The following is a 21,556-nucleotide window of genomic DNA, read 5'->3' as shown; positions in this document are numbered from 1 at the left end:
TCGGTAAACAAATTTATTTTTTTAAACTCATACTTATTAATTTTTTTTATTTTAGATAAGCTTTTATCAATTGAAACAATTGTTTTATATCAAAACAAAAGGTCATAACAATTTTATATAAATAACTACTCAAATAATCATAACTATTTAAACTTGTTTGGTAAACAAATTTATTTTTCCAAATCTTTTGATTATTAATTTTCCAAATGTTCATAAATTTGGATTATTTTATTCCAAATAAGTTTGTAAGACATCAAATAAATATTTTATGACTAAAAAAATGGTTTGAACGATTTGAAATGGGTAATTATTTTAATTTTTTAACTATTTGAACTAGTTTAGCAAACATATTTATTTTTTGAATCTCTTATTAACTTTTGAAATATTATTAAATTAGTATTATTTTTAACCAAATAGACTTCTATGATTAGAAACAATTGTTTTATGACAAAACAAAGATTTTAATGATTTGAGATTGATAATTGTTCAAAAAGTCATAATTATTTGAATTGGCTTAGTAAATAGATTTATTGCATAAATATGTTACCTATTAATTTTTGAAATATTAATCAATTAGTATTATTTTATTTTGAATAAGCTTGTATGATTAAAAAAAAAATTGTTTTGTGACAAAATAAAAAGGTCATAAAGATTTGAAATAGATAATTATTCAAATGGCCATAATTATTTTAATTGATTTGGTCAATAGATTTATTTTTTAAATTTCTTACTTATTAATTTAGGAAATATTAATAAATTAGTATTATTTTATTCCATCTAGGCTTGTATTAACTAAAACAATTGTTTTATGACAAATTAAAAGGTCATAACTATTTGAAATAGATAATCATTTATATAGTTTTAACTATTTGACTTGGTTTGACAATTAGATTTATTTTTTAATTTTCTGGAATATTAAGTTTTGGAATATTATTAAATTTGCATTATTTTATTTCGAATAAAATAGTATAAATAGAACAAATTATTTGATAACAAAATAAAATGTTATAATGATTTGAAATAGATAATTATTCAAATAGTCAAAACTATTTGAAATGGTTTGGTAAGCAAATTTACTTTTTAAACCTCTTACTGATTAATTTTCTAAATATTACTAAATTAGTATTATTTTATTTCCAAAAAACTTATATTAATAAAAACAGTTGTTTTATGATAAAATGAAAAGTAATAACGATTTGAAATAGATAATTGTGCAAATAGTTATAATTATTTGAACTGGTTTTGTAAATAGAATTATTTCTAAATCTCTTATAATTTTTTGAAATATTAATAAATTAATTTTATCCTATTCCGAATAAGCTTTTATGAGCTTAAATAATTGTTTTATGATAAAACAAAAGGTTATAACAATTTGAAACAAATAATTTTTCATATAGTCTTAACTATTTGAACTGATATGGTAAATAGATTTATTTTTTAAATCTCATGTTATTAATTTTCAGAATACTAATAAATTATTATTATTTTATTTCAAATAAGCTTGTATGAATAGAGACAATTATTTTATGATAGAACAAAGGTTATAATAATTTGAAATAGATAATTGTTCAAATAGTCAAAACTATTTAAATTAGATCAACAAATAGATTTCTTTTTTAAATCTCTTGTTAATTCTTGAAATATTAATAAATTAGTATTATTTTATTTAGAAAAAGCTTGTATGTTGAAAAACAATTGTTTTATGACAAAACAAAAGGTGATAATGATTTAAAATAGATACTTGTTTAAATAGCCATAATTATTTGAATTGATTCGTTAAACTGATTTATTTTTTAAATATCTTGTTAATTAATTTTGGTAATATTAATAAATATTATTTTATTTTGGATAAGCTTTTATGAACTAAAACAATTGTTTTATGATGAAACAAATGGTCATAATGATTTTAAACAGATAACTGTTGAAATAGTCATAACTATTTCAAATTGTTCAGTAAACAGATTTATTTTTTCAACTCTCATGCTTATTAATTTTTTGAATGTCAATAAATTAGTATTATTTTATTCCAAATAAGCTTGTATGAATAGAAATAATTATTATATGACTAAACAAAAGGTCAAAACGATTTGAAATCGATAATTATTCTAATAGTCTTAACTATTTGAACTAATTCAATAAATCTATTTATTTTTTAAATCTTTTATTAATTATTAGAATATTATTAAATTAGTATTATTTTTATCTGAATAAGATTGTATGATAAAAACAATTGCTTTATGAGAAAACAAAGATCATAACGATTTGAGATTGATACTTGTTAAAATAATCATAACTATTTAAAATGGTTCAGAAAAAAGCTTTAGTTTTTAAATCTGTTGCATATTAATTTTTGAAATATTAATAAAATGGTATTATTTTATTTCAAATAAGTTTTTATGAACTGAAATAATTGTTTTATGATAAAACAAAAGGTCATAACAACTTTAAATAGATAATTGTTTAGATAGTCAAATCTATTTCAATTTATTTGGCAAACAGATTTATTTTTTAAATCTCTTACTCATTAATTTTTTGAATGTTAATAAATTAGTATTATTTTATTTTGAATAAGCTTGCATGAACTGAACCATTGTTTTATGACTAAACAAAAGGTTAAAACAATTTGAAATAGATAATTATTCTAATAGTCTTAACTATTTGAATTGGTTTAGCAAACACATTTATTTTTTTAAATCACTTACTTACTAATTTTTAGAATATTATTAAATTAGTATTACTTTAATCGAATAAGCTTGTATGAAAAGAAACACTTGTTTTATGACAAAATAAAGATCACAATGATTTGTGATAGATAATTGTTCAAATAGTCATAAAATTTAAAATATTTTGGCAAATAGATTTTGTTTTTAAATCTCTTATTAATTATCAAAATATTAATAGATCCGTATTATTTTATTCTGAATAATTTTACATGAACAGAAACAATTGTTTTACAGTAAAATAAAATGTCATTATGATTTGAAATAGATAATAGTTCAAATGAACATGACTATTTGAACTTGTTTGGCAAACAAATATATTTTTTAAATCTCAAACTTATTAATTTCTAGAATACTATAAATTAGTATTATTTTATTTCAAATAAAATTATATGAATAGAAACAATTATTTTATGAGAAAACAAAAGATCATAACTATTTGAAATAAATAATTATTCAAATAGTCATAACTATTTAAACTTACTTGGTAAATAGATTTATTTTTTCAATCTTTTACTTATTAATTTTAGAATTTTAATAAATTAGTATTATTTTATTTTAAAAAAGATTTTACAAACAGAAACAATTTGTTTATGACAAAACAAAAGATCATAACAATTTGAAATAGATAATTCTTCAAACAGTCATAACTATTTGAATGTGTTCAGAAAACATATTTATTTTTAAAATTTTACTTACTAAATTTTGGAATATTAATAAATTTAAATTATTTCATTCGAAATTAGCTTGCATGAACAAAACCAATTGTTTTATGACAAAACAAAAGGTCATAATGTTTTGAAATAGATAATTGTTCAGATAGTCATAACTATTTGAACTTATTTGATAAACATCTTCTTTTTTTAATTCTCTTACTCATGAACTTTTGGAATATTAATAAATTAATATTATTGTACTTCAAAGAAGCTTATGTAAACTGAAACAAGTGTTTTATTACAAAAGAAAAGGTTATAATGATTTGAAATAGATAATTATTCAAATACTCATGACTATTTGAACTTGTTTCGTAAATATATTTATTTTTAAATCTTTTATTTATTAATAGTAAAAATATTTATAAATTAATATTATTTGAATCCGAATAAACTTATATGAACAGCAATAATTATTTTATGACAAAACAAAAAGTCATAACAAGTTGAAATATATAATTACTCAAATAGCCATAATGATTTGAACTTATTTGGTAAACAAATCTATTTTTTAAATCTTTTACTTATTAATTGTCTTAATATTAATAAATTTGTATTATTTTATTCGAAATAAGCTTAGATGAACAAAAAAAAAAATTTTATGACAAAATAAAAGTTTATATCTATTTCAAATAAATAATTATTCAAACAGTCCTAATTATTTAAATTTGTTTAGTAAACAAAGCCATTTTTTAAATCTCTTTGTTATTAATTTTTGGATTATTAATAAATTAGTATTATTTTATTTTGAATAAGCTTATATAAATTGAAACAATTCTTTTATGCAAAACAAAAGGTCATAACAATTTGAAATAGATAATTATTCAAACTGTCATGATTCTTTGATCTAGTGAGGTAAACATCTTTATTTTTAAAATTTTTTACTTATTAATTATCAAAATATTAATAAATTAGTATTATTTTAATCCAAATAAGCTTGTATGAATAGAAACATTTGTTTATAATAGAACAAAAAGTCATAACGATTTGAAATAAATAATTGCTCAATTAGTCATAACTAATTGAACTAGTTTGATACATAGATTTATATTTTAAATCACTTATTACTTTTTGAAATATTAATAGATTAGTATTACTTTATTCCGAATAAACTTATATGAACAAAAACATTTGTTTGATGACAAAACAAAAAGTAATAATGATTTTAAATATATAATTGTTCAAATAGTATAATTATTTGAACTGGTTAGGTAAATAGAATTATTTTTTAAATCTCTTACTTATTAATTTTTGAAATATTAATAAATTCATTTTATTTTATTACGAATAAGCTAGTATGAATTGAGAAAATTCTTTTATGAAAAGACAAAAGGACATAATGATTTGAATTAGATAATTGTTCATATAGTCTTAACTATTTTAACTAGTTTGGCAAACAAATTTATTTTTTAAACCCCTTAGTTATTAATTTTTGGAATATTATTATATTAGTATTGTTTTATTTCGAATAATCTTGTATGAACATGAATAATTATTTTATGACATAACAAAAGGTCATATCAATTTGAAGTATAGAATTGTTCAAATAGTCATAACTATTTGAACTGGTTCAGTAAACATATTTATTTTTTAAATATATTACTTATTAATTTTTGAAAGATTAATAAATTATTGTTATTTTATTCTAAATAAGCTTGTATGATCAAAAAAATTTGTTATATGACAAAATAAAATGTGATAACAATTTGAAATAGATAATTGTTGAAATGACCATAATTATTTGAACTAATTCAACAAATAGATTCACTTTTTAAATCACTTACTTATTAATTTTTGGAATATTAATAAATTAGAATTATTTTATTTTGAATAAGCTTGTATGAACTAAACCAATTATTTTATGACGAAAAAAAAGGTCATAATGATTTTAAATAGACAATTGTTCAAATAGTCATAACTATCTAAATTTTTTTGGTAAACAAATTTATTTTTTAAACTCCCGCTTATTAATTTTTTTAAAAATTTTGGATAAGCTTTTATGAATTGAAATAGTTGTTTTACATCAAAATAAAAATGTCATAACGATTTTATATAAATAATTGTTCAAATTGTCAATACTATTTAAACTTGTTTAGTAAACAAATTTATTTTTCAAATCTTGTGCTTATTACTTTTCCAAATGTTCATAAATTTGGATTATTTTATTCTGAATAAGCTTGTAAGATGTGAAAAAAAATATTTTATGACTAAACAAAAGGTTTGAATGATTTGAAATAGATAATTATTCTAATTGTTTTAACTATTTGAACTAGTTTAGCAAACATATTTATTTTTTAAATCTCTTATTAGTTTTTAGAATATTATTCAATTAGTATTACTTTTAACTGAATAAGCTTTTATGATTAGAAACAATTGTTTTATGACAAAACAAAGATTTTAACGATTTAAGATTGATAATTGTTCAAATAGTCATAATTATTTGAACTGGTTTAGTAAACAGATTTATTGTTTAAATCTGTTACCTATTAATTTTTGAAATATTAATCAATTAGTATTATTTTATTTTTAATAAGCTTGTATGATATAAAAATAATTGTTTTATGACAAAATAAAAAGGTCATAATGATTTGAAATAGATAATTATTCAAATAGCCATAATTATTTTAACTGCTTTGGTAAACAATTTTATTTTTAAAATTTTTGACTTATTAATTTAGGAAATATTAATAAATTAGTATTATTTTATTCCATCTAAGCTTGTATTAACTGAAACAATTGTTTTATGACAAATTAAAAGGCTATAATGATTATAAATAGACAATTGTTCAAATAATAATAATTATTTGAACTTGTTCAGTAAATAGATTTATTTTTTAAATCTCTTTCTTATTAATTTTTTTAATGTTAATAAATTAGTATTAATTTATTCTAAATAAGCTTGTATGAATTGAAACAATTGTTTTATGACTAAACAAATGGTCAGAATGATTTGAAGTATATAATTATTCTAATAGTCTTAACCATTTGAAATGATTCGGTAAACAAATTTATTTTTTAAATCTCTTACTTATTATTTTTTAAATATTATGAAATTAGTATTATTTTAATATGAATAAGCTTGTACAAACAAAACAATTTTTTTATGACAAAAGAAAAGGTCATAACGATTTGAAATAGATAATCATTTCTATAGTTTTAACTATTCGAATAGGTTCAGCAATTAGATTTATTTTTTTAATTTTCTTGGTTATTAAGTTTCAGAATATTATTAAATTTGCATTATTTTATTTCAAATAAAGCAGCATAAATAGAACCAGTTATTTGATGACAGAATAAAAAGGTTATAATGATTTGAAATATATAATTATTCAAATAGTCAAAACTATTTCAAATGGTTTGGCAAGAAGATTTACTCTTTAAATCTCTTACTGATTACTTTTCTAAATTTTAATAAATTAATATTATTTTATTTCGAACAAACTTATATTAACAAAAACAATTTTTTTGTGACAAAATGAAAAATAATAATGATTGAAATAGATAATTGTGTAAATAGTTATAATTATTTGAACTAGCTTCGTAAGTAAAATTATTTTCTAAATCTCTTATAAGTTTTTGAAATATTAATAAATTAATTTTGTTCTATTCTGAATAAGCTTCTATGAGCTTAAATAATTGTTTTATAACAAAACAAATGGTTATAACAATTTGAAATAAATAATTTTTTATATAGTCTTAACTGTTTGAATTGGTTCGACAAATGAATTTAATATTTAAATCTCATAGTTATTAATTTTCAAAATATTACTAAATTATTATTATTATTATTATTTTATTTTGAATAAGCTTGCATGAACAGAAATAATTATTTTATGATAGAACAAAGGTTATAACAATTTAAATAGATAATTGTTCAAATAGTCATAACTATTTAAATTGGATCAACTAATAGATTTCTTTTTTAAAGCTCTTATTAATTCTTGAAATATTAATAAATTAGTGTTATTTTATTTAGAAAAGACTTGTTTGTTGAAAAATAATTGTTTTATAAGAAAACAAAAGGTAATAATGATTTAAAATAGATAGTTATCCAAATGGCCATGATTATTTGAATTGATTCAGTAAATTGATTTATTTTTTAAATCTCTTTTTTATTAATTTTTGAAATATTAATAAAGTAGTATTATTTTATTTTGGATAAGCTTTTATGAACTAAAACAATTGTTTAGTGGCAAAACAAATGGTCATAATGATTTTAAATAGATGATTATTGAAATAGTCATAACTATTTGAACTTGTTTAGTAAACAGATTTATTTTTTCAAATCTCATGCTTATTAATTTTTTGAATGTCAATAAATTAATATTATTTTATTCCAAATAAGTTTGTATGAACTGAAATAATTATTATATGACTAAACAAAAGGTCAAAACGATTTAAAATAGATAATTATTCTAATAGTCTTAACTATTTGAATTGATTCGGCAAACTCATTTATTTTTTAAATCTATTATCAATTATTAGAATATTATTAAATTAGTATTATTTTTATCTGAATAAGTTTGTATGATAAAAAATTGTTTTATGAGAAAATAAAGATCATAACAATTTGAGTTTGATATTTGTTCGTTTGATCTAGTTCAGTAAATATATTTGTTTTTTAAATTTTACTTATCAATTACCGAAATATTAATAAATTAGTATTATTTTAATCCAAATAAGCATGTATGAACAAAAACAATTGTTTTATAACAAAACAAAAAGTAATAATGATTTGAAATAAATACTTGCTCAAATAGTTATAACTATTTGAACTAGTTTGATAAATAGATTTATTTTTTAAATCTCTTAGTAATATTTGAAATATTAATAGATTAGTACTACTTTATTCCGAACAAACTTATATGAACAAAAACATTTCTTTTATGACAAAACAAAAAGGTCATAATGATTTGAAATAGATAATTATTCATATAATCTTAAATATTTGAACTGGTTCAGCAAACAAATTTATTTTTTTAATTCTCTTAGTTAATTTTTGGAATATTATTAGATTACTATTATTTTATTTCGAATAAGCTTGTATGAACATAAATAATTGTTTTGTGACAAAATAAAAGGTTATAACAATTTGAAGTTTACAATTGTTCAAATACTCATTGCTATTTGAACTAGTTTGATAAACAAATTTATTTTTTAAATCTCGTACTTATTAATTTTTGAAAGATTAATAAATTAGTATTACTTTATTCTGAATAAGCTTGAATGTTCAAATACAATTGTTATATGACAAAACAAAAGGTAATAACAATTTGAAATAGATAATTGTTGACATGGTCATAATTATTTAAACTGATTCAATAAACATATTCACTTTTTAAATTACTTATTAATTTTTGAAATATTAATAAACTAGTATTATTTTATTTCAAATAAGCTTCTATGAACCAAAACAATTATTTTATGACAAAACAAATGGTCATAACAATTTCAAATAGATAATTGTTCATATAGTCTTAACTATTTGAACTGCTTCGGTAAACATATTTATTTTTTAAATATTTTAGTTATTAATTTTTGGAATATTATTAAATTAGTATTATTTTATTCTAAATAAGTTTATATGAACTGAAACAACTATTTTACAATAGAACAAAAGCCTATAATAATTAAGATAGATAATTGTTCAAATAGGAACTAGTTAAGTAAACAAATTTATTTTTTAAACCTCCTACTTATTAATTTTTGAAATTTTAATAAATTAATATTATTTTATTCCAAATAGGCTTGTATGATGAAAAACAATTGTTTTATAAAAAAAAAGCTTGTAATGACTTGAAATAGATAATTGTTCAAATGGCCATAATTATTTGAACCAATTCGATGTATTTTTTAAATCTCTAATATATCAATTTCGAAGTATCAATAAAGTAACAATAAAATAGTATTATTTTATTTCAAATAAGCTTTTATGAATTTAAATAATAATTTTATGATAAAACAAAAGGTCATATTTATTTTAAATAAATAATGTTCAAATAGTCATAATTATTTGAACTTGTTCGATAAATAAATTTATTTTTTAAAATTTGTTGTTTATTAATTTTCTGAATGCTAATAAATTAGTATTATTTTATTTTCAATAAGCATGTATGAACTGAAAATACTATTTTATGACAAGCAAAAGGTCAAAATGATTTAAAATAGATAATTTTTCTAATAATTTTAGCTATTTAAACTGATTTGGTGAACACACTTATTTTTTAAATCTCTTATTAATTTTTAGAATATTATTAATTTATCAATATTTTTCTCCAAATAAACTTGTATGAACAAAAACAGTTGCTTTATGACAAAACAAATATCATAACAATTTGAGATAGATAATTGTTCAAAAAATCATAATTATTTGAACCAGTTCGATATACAGATTTAGTTTTTAAATCTTTTATTAAATTTTCAAATAATAATAAATTAGTATTATTTTATTCTAAATAACTTTGTATGAATAGAAACAATTGTTTTATGATTAAACAAAATATCATATCGATTTGATATAAATAATAGTTCAAATGGACATGACTATTTGAGCTTATTTGGTGAACAAATTTATTTTTAAATCTCCAACTTATTCATTTTTAGAATATTAATAAATTAGTATTATTTTATTTTGAATAAACTGATATAAATAAAAACAATTGTTTTATGACAAAACAAAAGATCATAACGATTTGAAATAAATAATTGTTCAAATAGACATAACTATTTGAACTCACTTCGCAAATGAATTTATTTTTTAAATCTTTTACTTATTAATTTTTGGAATTTTAATAAATTAGAACTATTTTATTTCGAATAAGCTTTTATGAATAGAAACAATTTGTTTATGACAAAACAAAAGGTCATAACGATTTGAAATAGATAATTGTTCAAATAGTCATAACTATTTGAAAGTGTTCAAAAATATATTTATTTTTAAATTTTTACCTATTAATTTTTGAAATATTAATAAATTTCTATTATTTTATTTGAAATAAGCTTGCATGAATAGAACCAAATATTTTATGCGAAAACAAAATGTCATAATGTTTTAAAATAGATAATTGTTTAGATAGTCATAACTATTTGAACATGTTTGGTAATAAGATTCATTTTTTAATTCTCTTTCTCATTAATTTATGAAATATTAATAAATTAGTATTATTTTACTTCAAATAAGCTTATATGAACTGAAATAATTATTTTTTACAAAACATAAGGTCACAATGATTTGAAATAGATAATTATTTAGATAATCATAAATATTTGAATATGTTTGGTAACAAGACTCCTTCCTTAATTCTCTTTCTCATTCATTTTTGAAATATTAATAAATTAGTATTATTTTATTTCAAATAAGCTTATATGAACTAAAAGAATTGTTTTATTACAAAAAAAGGTCATAATGATTTTAAATAAATAATTATTCAAATAGTTAGGGCTAGTTGAACTTGTTCAGAAAACATATTTAGTTTTTAAATGTTCTACTTATTAATTGTTGAAATATTAATAAATTAATATTTTGTCAATCGGAATAAGCATGTATGATAGAAACGATTATTTTATGACAAAACAAAAGTCATACCAATTTGAAATAAATAATTTTTCAAATAGTCATAAAGATTTGAAATTGTTCAGTTAATAGATTTATTTTTTAAATCTTTTACTTATTAATTGTCTTAATATTAATAAATTTGTATCATAATAAGCTTGTATGAATAGAAAAAATCATTTTATGACAAAACAAAAGGTTCTAGTGATTTTCATAATATTATTTATTTTCATAATATTAATAACTTAGTATTATTTTATTTTGAATAAGCTTATATGAATTGAAATAATTTTTTTATGATAAAACAAAATGTCATAATGATTTGAAATAGATAATTATTCAAATAGTCATGACTATTTGATCTAGTTTGGTAAACATATTTACTTTTTAAATTTTTTACTTATCAATTGTCAAAATATTAATAAATTAGTATTATTTTAACCTGAATAAGCTTATATGAACATAAATAATTGTTTTATAATAGAACAAAAAATCATAACAATTTGAAATAAATAACTTCTCAAATAGTCAAAACTATTTGAACTTGTTTGACAAAAAGACTTATTTTTTAAATCTCTTATTAATTTTTGAAATATTAATAGATTAGTATTACTTTATTCCGAACAAACTTATATGAACAAAAACATTTGTTTTATGACAAAAGAAAATGTCATAACGATTTGAAATATGTAATTGTTCAAATAATCATAATTATTTGAACTGGTTAGGTAAATAGAATTGTTTGTTAAATCTTACTTATTAATTTTTAAAATATTAATAAATTCATTTTATTTTATTTCAAATAAGCTAGTATGAATTCAAAAAAACTTAATTTATGACAAAACAAAAGGTCATATCGATTTTGAATAGATAATTATTCATATAGTCTTTAAATATTTGAACTAGTTTGGTAAACAAATGTATTTTTTAATTCTCTTAGTTATTAATTTTTGGAATATTATTAGATTAGTATTATTTTATTCCAAATAAACTTGTATGAACAAAAATAATTATTTTATGATAGAACAAAAGGTTATAACGATTTGAAGTTTACAATTGTTCAAATAGTCATATATTTGAACTACTTCAGTAAACAAATTTATTTTTTAAATCTCTTATTAATTTTTGAAAGATTAATAAAATTAGTATTATTTTATTTCGAATAAGCTGGAATGATGAAAAACAATTATTATATGACCAAACAAAAGGCCATAATTTTTGGTAAACAGATAATTGTTCATATAGTCTTAATTGTTTGAACTATTTCAGCAAATAGGTTTATTTTTTAAATCTCCTTGTTATCAATTTCAAAATAATATTAAATTAGTATTATTTTATTCCAAATAAGCTTATATAAACTGAAACAATTATTTTATAATAGAACAAAAGGTTATAGCGATTTGAAATAGATAATTGTTTAAATAGGAACTGGTTCGATAAACAAAATTATTTTTTAAATCTCCTACTTATTAATTTTTGAAATATTAATAAATTAGTATTATTTTATTTTGAATAGGCTTGTATGATGAAAAATAATTGTTTTATGATAAAACAAAAGTTCGTAATAATTTGAAATAGATAATTATTCAAATGACCATAATTATTTAAATCAATTCAATAAACTGACTTATTTTTTAAATCATTAACTTATTAGTTTTTGAAATATTAATAAAGTAACATTATTTTATTTCATATAAGCTTTTATGAACTGAGACAATTGTTTTATGATAAAACAAAAGGTCATATTTATTCTAAATAGATAATTGTTCAAATAGTTATGACTATTTGAACTTGTTCAGTAAATAGATTTATTTTTTTAAATTTCTTATTTATTAATTTTCTAAATGTTAATAAATTAGTATTATTTTATTTCAAATAAGCATGTATGAACTAAAACAATCATTTTATGACTAAACAAAAGGTAAGAATGTTTTGAAATAAATAATTGTTCTAATAGTCTTAACTATTTGAACTGGTTCGGTAAAACTTGTATGAATAGAAGCAATTGTTTTATTACAAAACAAAAATCATATCAATTAGAGATAGATAATTGTTCAAATAGTCATAAGTATTTAAATTGGTTCAATAAAAAGATTTAATTCTTAAATCTCTTATTAATTTTCAAAATATTAATAAATTAGTATTATTATATTCTAGATAATTTTGTATGAATAGAAACAATCGTTTTACAACAAAACAAAATATAATAATGATTTGAAATATATAATAATTCAAATAGACATGAATATTTGAACTTGATTGATAAATAGATTTATTTTTTAAATCTCCAACCTATTAATTTTTAGAATATTAGTAAATTAGTATTATTTTATTTGAAATAAAATTGTATGAATCGAAACAATTGTTTTATAACAAAACAAAAGATCAAAATAATTTCAAATAAATAATTGTTCGAAAGGTCATAACTATTTGAACTTGTTCAGTAAATAAATTTATTTTTAAATCTTTTACTTATTAATTTTTAGAATTCTAATAAATTACTATTATTTTATTTCGAGTAAGCTTTTATGAATAAAAACAACTAATGTATGACAAAACAAAAGGTCATAACAATTTCAACAGACAATGGTTCATGCAGTCTTACCATACAAGCTTATTTGAAATAAAATAATACTAATTTATTAATATTTGAAAAATTAATAAGTAAGAGATTTAAAAATTAAATGTGTTTGTAAAACCAGTTCAAGTAGTTAAAACTATAAGAATAATTTTCTATTTCAAATCGTTGTAACCTGTTTTTAGTCATAAAATGTTTGTTTGATATCATACAAGTTTATTTGAAATAAAATAATCCTAATATATTAACATTCAAAAAATTAATAAGCTAGAGATTTGAAAAAATAAATATATTTACTGAATAAGCTCAAATAGTTGACTATTTGAACAATTAATTATTTAAAATCATTATGACTTTTTGTTTTGTCATAAAACAATTGCTTCAGTTCATAAAAGGTTATCCAAAATAAAATAATACTAATTTATTAATATTTCAAAAATTAATAATCAAGAGATTTAAAAAATAAATGCATTTTTTGAACAAATTCAAATAGCTATAACTATTTGAATAATTGCATATTTAAAATCGTTATGACATTTTGTTTTATCATAAAATAATTGTTTCAATTCATTAAAGCTTATTTGAAATATAATAATAATAATTTATTAATATTCCAAAAATTAATAAGTAAGTGATTTAAAAAGTGAATCTATTTACCGAATCAATTCAAATAATTATGGCTATTTCAACAATTATCTATTTCAAATCGCTATGAACATTGTTTGTCATAAAACAGTTATTTTTCATCATACAAGCTTATTTGGAATAAAATAATACTAATTTATGAATATTTTAAAAATTAATAAGTATCAGATTTAAAAAATAAATTTATTTACCGAAGCAGTTCCTATTTGAATAATTACCTATTTCAAATCGTTATAACCTTTTGTTCTATTATAAATAATTGTTTTAGTTCATACAAGCTTATTCAAAATAAAATAATTCTAATTTAATAATATTACAAAAATTAATAACTAAGTGATTTAAAAAAAAAAATCTATTTGTCGAAGTAGTTTAAAGAGTTAAGACTATATGAACAATTATCTATTTTAAATCGTTGTGAAATTTTACTTTGTCATAAAACAATCGTTTCAGTTCATACAAGTTTATTTGAAATAAAATAATACAAATTTATTAATATTCCAAAAATTAATAAGTGATTTAAAAAGTGAATTTGTTTATTGAATCATTTCAAATAATTATAGTTGTTTCAATAATTATCTATTTCAAATTGTTATTACCTTTTTTTTGGTCATATAACAAATGTTTTTGATCATTCAAGCTTATTCAAAATACAATAATACTAATTTATTAATCTTTAAAAAATTAGCAAGTAAACAATTCAAAAAATAAATCTATTTATCAAACCAATTCAAATAATTTGACTATTTGAACAATTGTATACTTCAAATTGTTATAACCTTTTGTTATTTCACAAAACAATTATTTCTGTTCATACAAGCTTATTTGAAAAAAAAAATATTTTGAAAATTAATAACAAAGAGAATTACAAATAAATTTGTTTAATGAACCAGTTCAAATATTTAAGACTATATGAACAATTATCTATTTCAAAATGTTGTGACCTTTTGCTTTGTCATAAAACAATTTTTCAATCCATACTAGCTGATTTGAAATAAAATAAAACAAATTTATCAATATTTCAAAAATTAATAAGTAAGATATTTAAAAAATATTTATGTTTACCTAACCAATTCAAATAATTATAACTATTTGAACAATTATTTATTTCAAATGTTATGACCTTTTGTTTTGTCATAAAACAAATGTTTTTGTTAAATAATAATAACTATTTAAACAATTATTTATTTCAAATTGTTATGACCTTTTGTTTTGTCATAAGACAAATGTTTTTGTTAAAATAAGTTTGTTTGGAATAAAGTAATACTAATCTATTAATATTTCAAAAATTAATAAGAGATTTAAAATATAAATCTATTTATCAAACTAATTCAAATAGTTATGACTATTTGACAAATTATTTATTTCAAATTGTTCTGACTTTTTGTCCTGTTATAAAACATTTGTTTCACACAAGCATATTTAGATAAAATATTACTAATTTATTAATATTTCAACAACTAATAAGTAAAAACTTTAAAAAATAAATATGCTTATCGAACTAGATCAAATAATTATGATTATTTGAATAATTATCTATTTTAAATCGTTATGACCCTTTCCTTTGTCATAAAAGATTTGTTTCAGTTCATATAAGTTTATTTGAAATAAAATAATACAAATTTATTAATATTTTAAAAATTAATAATTAAGAGATTTAAAAAAATAATCTATTTTCTGAACAAATTTAAATAATTATGACTATTTGAATAATTATTTGTTTGAAATCACTATAACCTTTTGTTTTGACATAAAATAATTTTTTTTGTTCATACAAGCTTATTTCAAATAAAATAATATAAAATTATTAATATTAAGACAATTAATAAGTAATAAAAAATAAATTTGTTTATCAAACAAGTTTAAATGTTATGACTATTTGAACAATTATTTATTTCAAATTGTTATGACTTTCTGTTTTGTCATAAAACAATTATTTCTATTCATACAAGGTTATTTGGATTAAAATAATAATAATTATTAAAATTTTGACAATTAATAAGTAAAAGATTTGAAAAATAAATATGTCCATCGAACAAGTTGCAATAGTCATGATTATTTGAATAATTAACTATTTCAAATCATTATGACCTTTTGTTTTGTAAGAAAACAACTATTTCAATTCAAATAACCTTATTTTAAATAAAATGATACTAATTTATTGATATTCTAAAAATTAGTGAGTACAAGAATTAAAAAAATATATGTTTATCGATCAAGCTCAAATAGGTATGATTATCTGAAAAATTATGTATTTCAAAACATTATGCTTTTGTTTTGTCAAAAAACAATTGGTTCTATTCATGCAAGCTTATTTCGAATAAAATAATATAAATTGATTAATATTACAAAAATTAATAAGTAAAAATTTTAAAAATAAATAGTTATATCTATTTGAACAATTATCTATTTCAAATCATTATGATATTTTGTTTTGTCATAAATCGATTGTTTTTGTTCATAAAAGTTTATTCAGCATAAAATAATACTAATTTATTAAAATTTCAAAAATTAATAGGTAAAATATTTTAAAAAATAAAATTTGTTTACTAAGCGAGTTCAAATAGTTATGACTATTTGAACAATTTTTATTTCAAATTGTCATTATCTTTTGTTTTCTTATAAAACAAATTTTTTTATTCACACAAGCTTATTTCGAATAAAATAATATAAAATTATTAATATTAAGACAATTAATAAGTAATAAAAAATAAATTTGTTTATCGAACAAGTTTAAATGTTATGACTATTTGAACAATTATTTATTTCAAATTGTTATAACTCTTTGTTTTGTCATAAAACAATTATTTCTATTCATACAAGGTTATTTGGATTAAAATAATATTAATTATTAAAATTTTGACAATTAATAAGTAAAAGATTTGAAAAATAAATATGTTCACCGAACAAGTTGTAATAGTCATGATTATTTGAATAATTAACTATTTCAAATCATTATGACCTTCTGTTTTGTAAGAAAACAACTATTTCAATTCAAAAAAGCTTATTTTAAATAAAATAATACTAATTTATTAATATTCCAAAAATTAGTGAGTACAAGAATTAAAAAAATATATGTTTATCGATCAAGCTCAAATAGGTATGATTATCTGAACAATTATGTATTTCAAAACATTACGACCTTTTGTTTTGTCATAAAACAATTGGTTCTATTCATGCAAGCTTATTTCGAATAAAATAATATAAATTGATTAATATTACAAAAATTAATAAGTAAAAATTTTAAAAATAAATAGTTATATCTATTTGAACAATTATCAATTTCAAATCATTATGATCTTTTGTTTTGTCATAAATCAATTGTTTTTGTTCATAAAAGTTTATTCAGCATAAAATAATACTAATTTATTAAAATTTCAAAAATTAATAGGTAAAATATTTTAAAAAATAAAATTTGTTTACTAAGCGAGTTCAAATAGTTATGACTATTTGAACAATTTTTATTTCAAATTGTCATTATCTTTTGTTTTCTTATAAAACAAATTTTTTTGTTCATACAAGTTTATTTGAAATAAAATAATACTAATTTATTAATATTTTAAAAATTAATAAGTTGGAGATTTAAAAAAATAAATCTGTTCACTAAACAAGTTCGAATAGTCAAGTTTATTCAAACTATTAGCTATTTCAAATCGATATGACATTTTGTTTTGTTGTAAAGCAATTGTTTCTATTCATACAAAATTATTTAGAATAAAATAATACTAATTTATTAATATTTGAAAATTAATATGAGATTTAAAAACTAAATCTGTTTATCAAGCCAATTCAAATAGTTATGACTATTTGAACAATTATCTATCTAAAATCATTATGATCTTTTATTTTCTCATAAAGTAATTGTTTATGATCATACAAGCTTATTTGGAGTAAAATTTTGCTAAATTAATAATATTCTAAAAATTAATAAATAAGAGATTTAAAAAATTAAATGTGTTTGCCGAACCAGTTCAAATAATTAAGACTATTAGAATAATTAGCTATTTCAAATCATTTTGATATTTTGTTTAGTCATAATATAATTGTTTCAATTTATACAATTATCTATTTAAAATTGTTATGACTTTTTTTTAACATAAAATAATTGTTTTAGTTCATAAAATCTTATCCAAAATAAAATAATATTACTTTATTAATATTTCAAAAATTGAGAACTTGGAGATTTTTAAAAAATAAATAAGTTTATCAAATCGTTATGACTTTTTATTTTGTCATAAAACAATTGCCTTTGTTCACACAAGTTTATTTCGATTAAAATAATATTACTTCATTTGTATTTTGACAATTAAAAAGTAAAAGATTTTCAAAATAATATATTTACCGAACTAGTTCAAATAATCATAACTATTTGAATAATTATCTAATTCAAATCTCATAACTATTTAAATAATTATCTATTTTAAATTGCTATGACCTTCCGTTTCATCATAAAACAACTGTATTAGTTCATATAGGCTTATTCGAAATAAAATAATACTAATTTATTAATATTCCAAAAATTAATGAGTAAGAGATTTAAAATATGAATTTGTTTACTGGACAGGTTCAAATGGTTATGACTATTTGAACAATTATCTATTTCAAATCGTTATGACCTTTTGTTATGTCATAAAATAATTCTTTATGTTCATATAAGCTTATTCTAAATACAATAATATAAATTTATTAATATTTCAAAAATTAATAAGCAAAAATTTAAAAAATAAATCTAGTTTTTGAACACATTCAAATAGTTATGACTATTTGAACAATTATCTATTCAAATAGTTATGACCTTTTGATTTGTCATAAACCAATTATTTGTATTCATACAAGTGTATTCAAAATAAAATAATATTATTTTATTAATATTCCAAAAATTAATAAGTAAAAATTTTAAAAATTAAATATGTTTATTGAGCAAGTTCGTATCATTATGACTGTTTCAACAATTATTTATTTCAAATAGTTATGATCTCTTGTTTTGTTATAAAACAATTTTTTCTATTCATACAAGTTTATCTAGATTAAAATAATACTATTTATTAATGTTTTGAAAATTAATAGGTAGGAGATTTAAAAAAATAAATCTGTCTACCGAAAAAGTTTAAATAGATTTGACTATTTAAACAATTATCTATTTAAAGTTGTTATGACCTTTTGTTTTGTCATAAAACAATTGTTTTAGTTCATAAAAACTTATTTGAAATAAAACAATACTATTTTTTTAATATTTCAAAAATGAATAAGCGTAAGATTTAAAACTAAAGCTATTTTTCAAACCAGTTCAAATAATTATGACTATTTGAACAAATATCAATCTCAAATCATTATGATCTTTGTTTTCTCATAAAACAATTGTTCTGATCATATTCTTTTATGACAAAACAATAGGTAATAATGATTTAAAAGAGATAGTTGTTTAAATGACCATGATTATTTAAACTGATTCGATAAACTGATTTATTTTTTAAATCTCTTGCTTATTAATTTTTGAAATATTAATAAAGTAGTATTATTTTATTTTTGATAAGCTTTTATAAACTAAAACAATTGTTTTATGACAAAATAATGGTTATGATGGTTTTAAATAGGTAATTATTGAAATAGCCATAACTATTTGAACTTGCTCAATAAATAGATTTATTTTTTCAAATCTCATGTTTATTAATTTTTTGAATGTTAATAAATTAGTATTATTTTATTCCAAATAAGCTTGTATGAATTGAAATAATTATTATATGACTAAACAAAAGGTCAAAATGATTTGAAATAGATAATTATTCTAATAGTCTTAACTATTTGAACTGGTTTGGCAAACAAATTTATTTTTTAAATCTCTTATTAATTTTCAAAATATTAATAAATTAGTATTACTTCTATTTGAATAAGCTTATATGATCAAAAATAATTGTTTCATGAGAAAACAAATATCATAACGATTTGAGAATGATATTTGTTTAAATAGTCGTAATTATTTAAAGTGGTTCAAAAAATAGCTTTAACTTTTAAATCTTTTGCTTATTAATTTTTGAAATATTAATAAAGTAGTATTATTTTGTTTCAAATAAGTTTTTCTGAACTGAAACAATTGATTTATGACAAAACAAAATGTCATAATGACTTTAAATAGATAATTATTCAAATAGTCTAATTTATTTCAACTTGTTTGGTAAACAGATTTATTTATTTAAATATGTTACTCATTAATAGTTCAAATGTTAATAAATTAATTATTTTATTTTGAATAAGCTTGTATGAACTGAAATAATTGTTTTATCACTAAACAAAAGGTTAAACTAATTGGAAATATATAATAATCTTAACTATTTGAACTGGTTTGATAAACACATTTATTTTTTGAATCTCTTACTTACTAATTTTTGGAATTTTATTAAATTAGTATTATTTTAATCAACTAAGCTTGTATGACTCGAAAAAATTGTTTTTTGGCAAATAAAGATCATAAAGATTTAAGATAGATAATTGTTCAAATAGTCATAACTATTTGAACTGTTTTGGTAAATAGATTTCATTTTTAAATCTCTTATTAATTATCAAAATATTAATAGATTAGTATTATTTTATTCTAAATAATTTTGCATGAATAGAAGTAATTGTTTTACGATAAAACAAAATATCATTACAATTTGAAATAGATAATAGTTCAAATGGACATGACTATTGGAACTTGTTCGGTAAATAGATTTATTTTTTAAATCTCAAACTTATTAAATTTTAGAATACTAATAAATTAGTATTATTTTATTTTGAATAAACTTGTATGAATAGATACAATTGTTTTATGACAAAAGAAAATATCATAACGATTTGAAATAAATAATTTTTCCATTAGTCATAACTATTTAAACTTGCTTGGTAAATAGATTTACTTTTTAAATCTTTTACTTATTATTTTTTGGAATTTTAATAAATTAATATTATTTTATTTCAAAAAAGCTTTTATGAACAGAAACAATTGGTTTATGACAAGCAAAAGGTCATAACGATTTAAAATAGATAATTCTTCAAATAGTCATAACTATTTGAATTTGTTCAGAAAATATATTTATTTTTTAAAAATTTTACTTATTAATTCTTGAAATATTAATAAATTTAAATTATTATATTCAAAATAAGCTTGCATGAACAGAACCAATTGTTTTATGACAAAACAAAGGACATAATGTTTTGAAATAGATAATTGTTTAGATAATCATAACTATTTGAACTTATTCGGTAAACATATTCTTTTTTTAATTCTCTTACTCATTAATTGTTGGAGTATTAATAAGTTAGTATTATCTTACTTCAAGTAAGCTTATATGAACTAAGACAAGCATTTTATTAC

This window comes from Durio zibethinus, chromosome 27, assembly GCF_047325235.1.
Source record: "Durio zibethinus cultivar Kanyao isolate XHJ-2024 chromosome 27, ASM4732523v1, whole genome shotgun sequence".
NCBI lineage: Eukaryota > Viridiplantae > Streptophyta > Magnoliopsida > Malvales > Malvaceae > Durio > Durio zibethinus.
The sequence above is the reverse complement of the archived record's forward strand: the minus strand, read 5'-3'. Positions refer to the sequence as shown.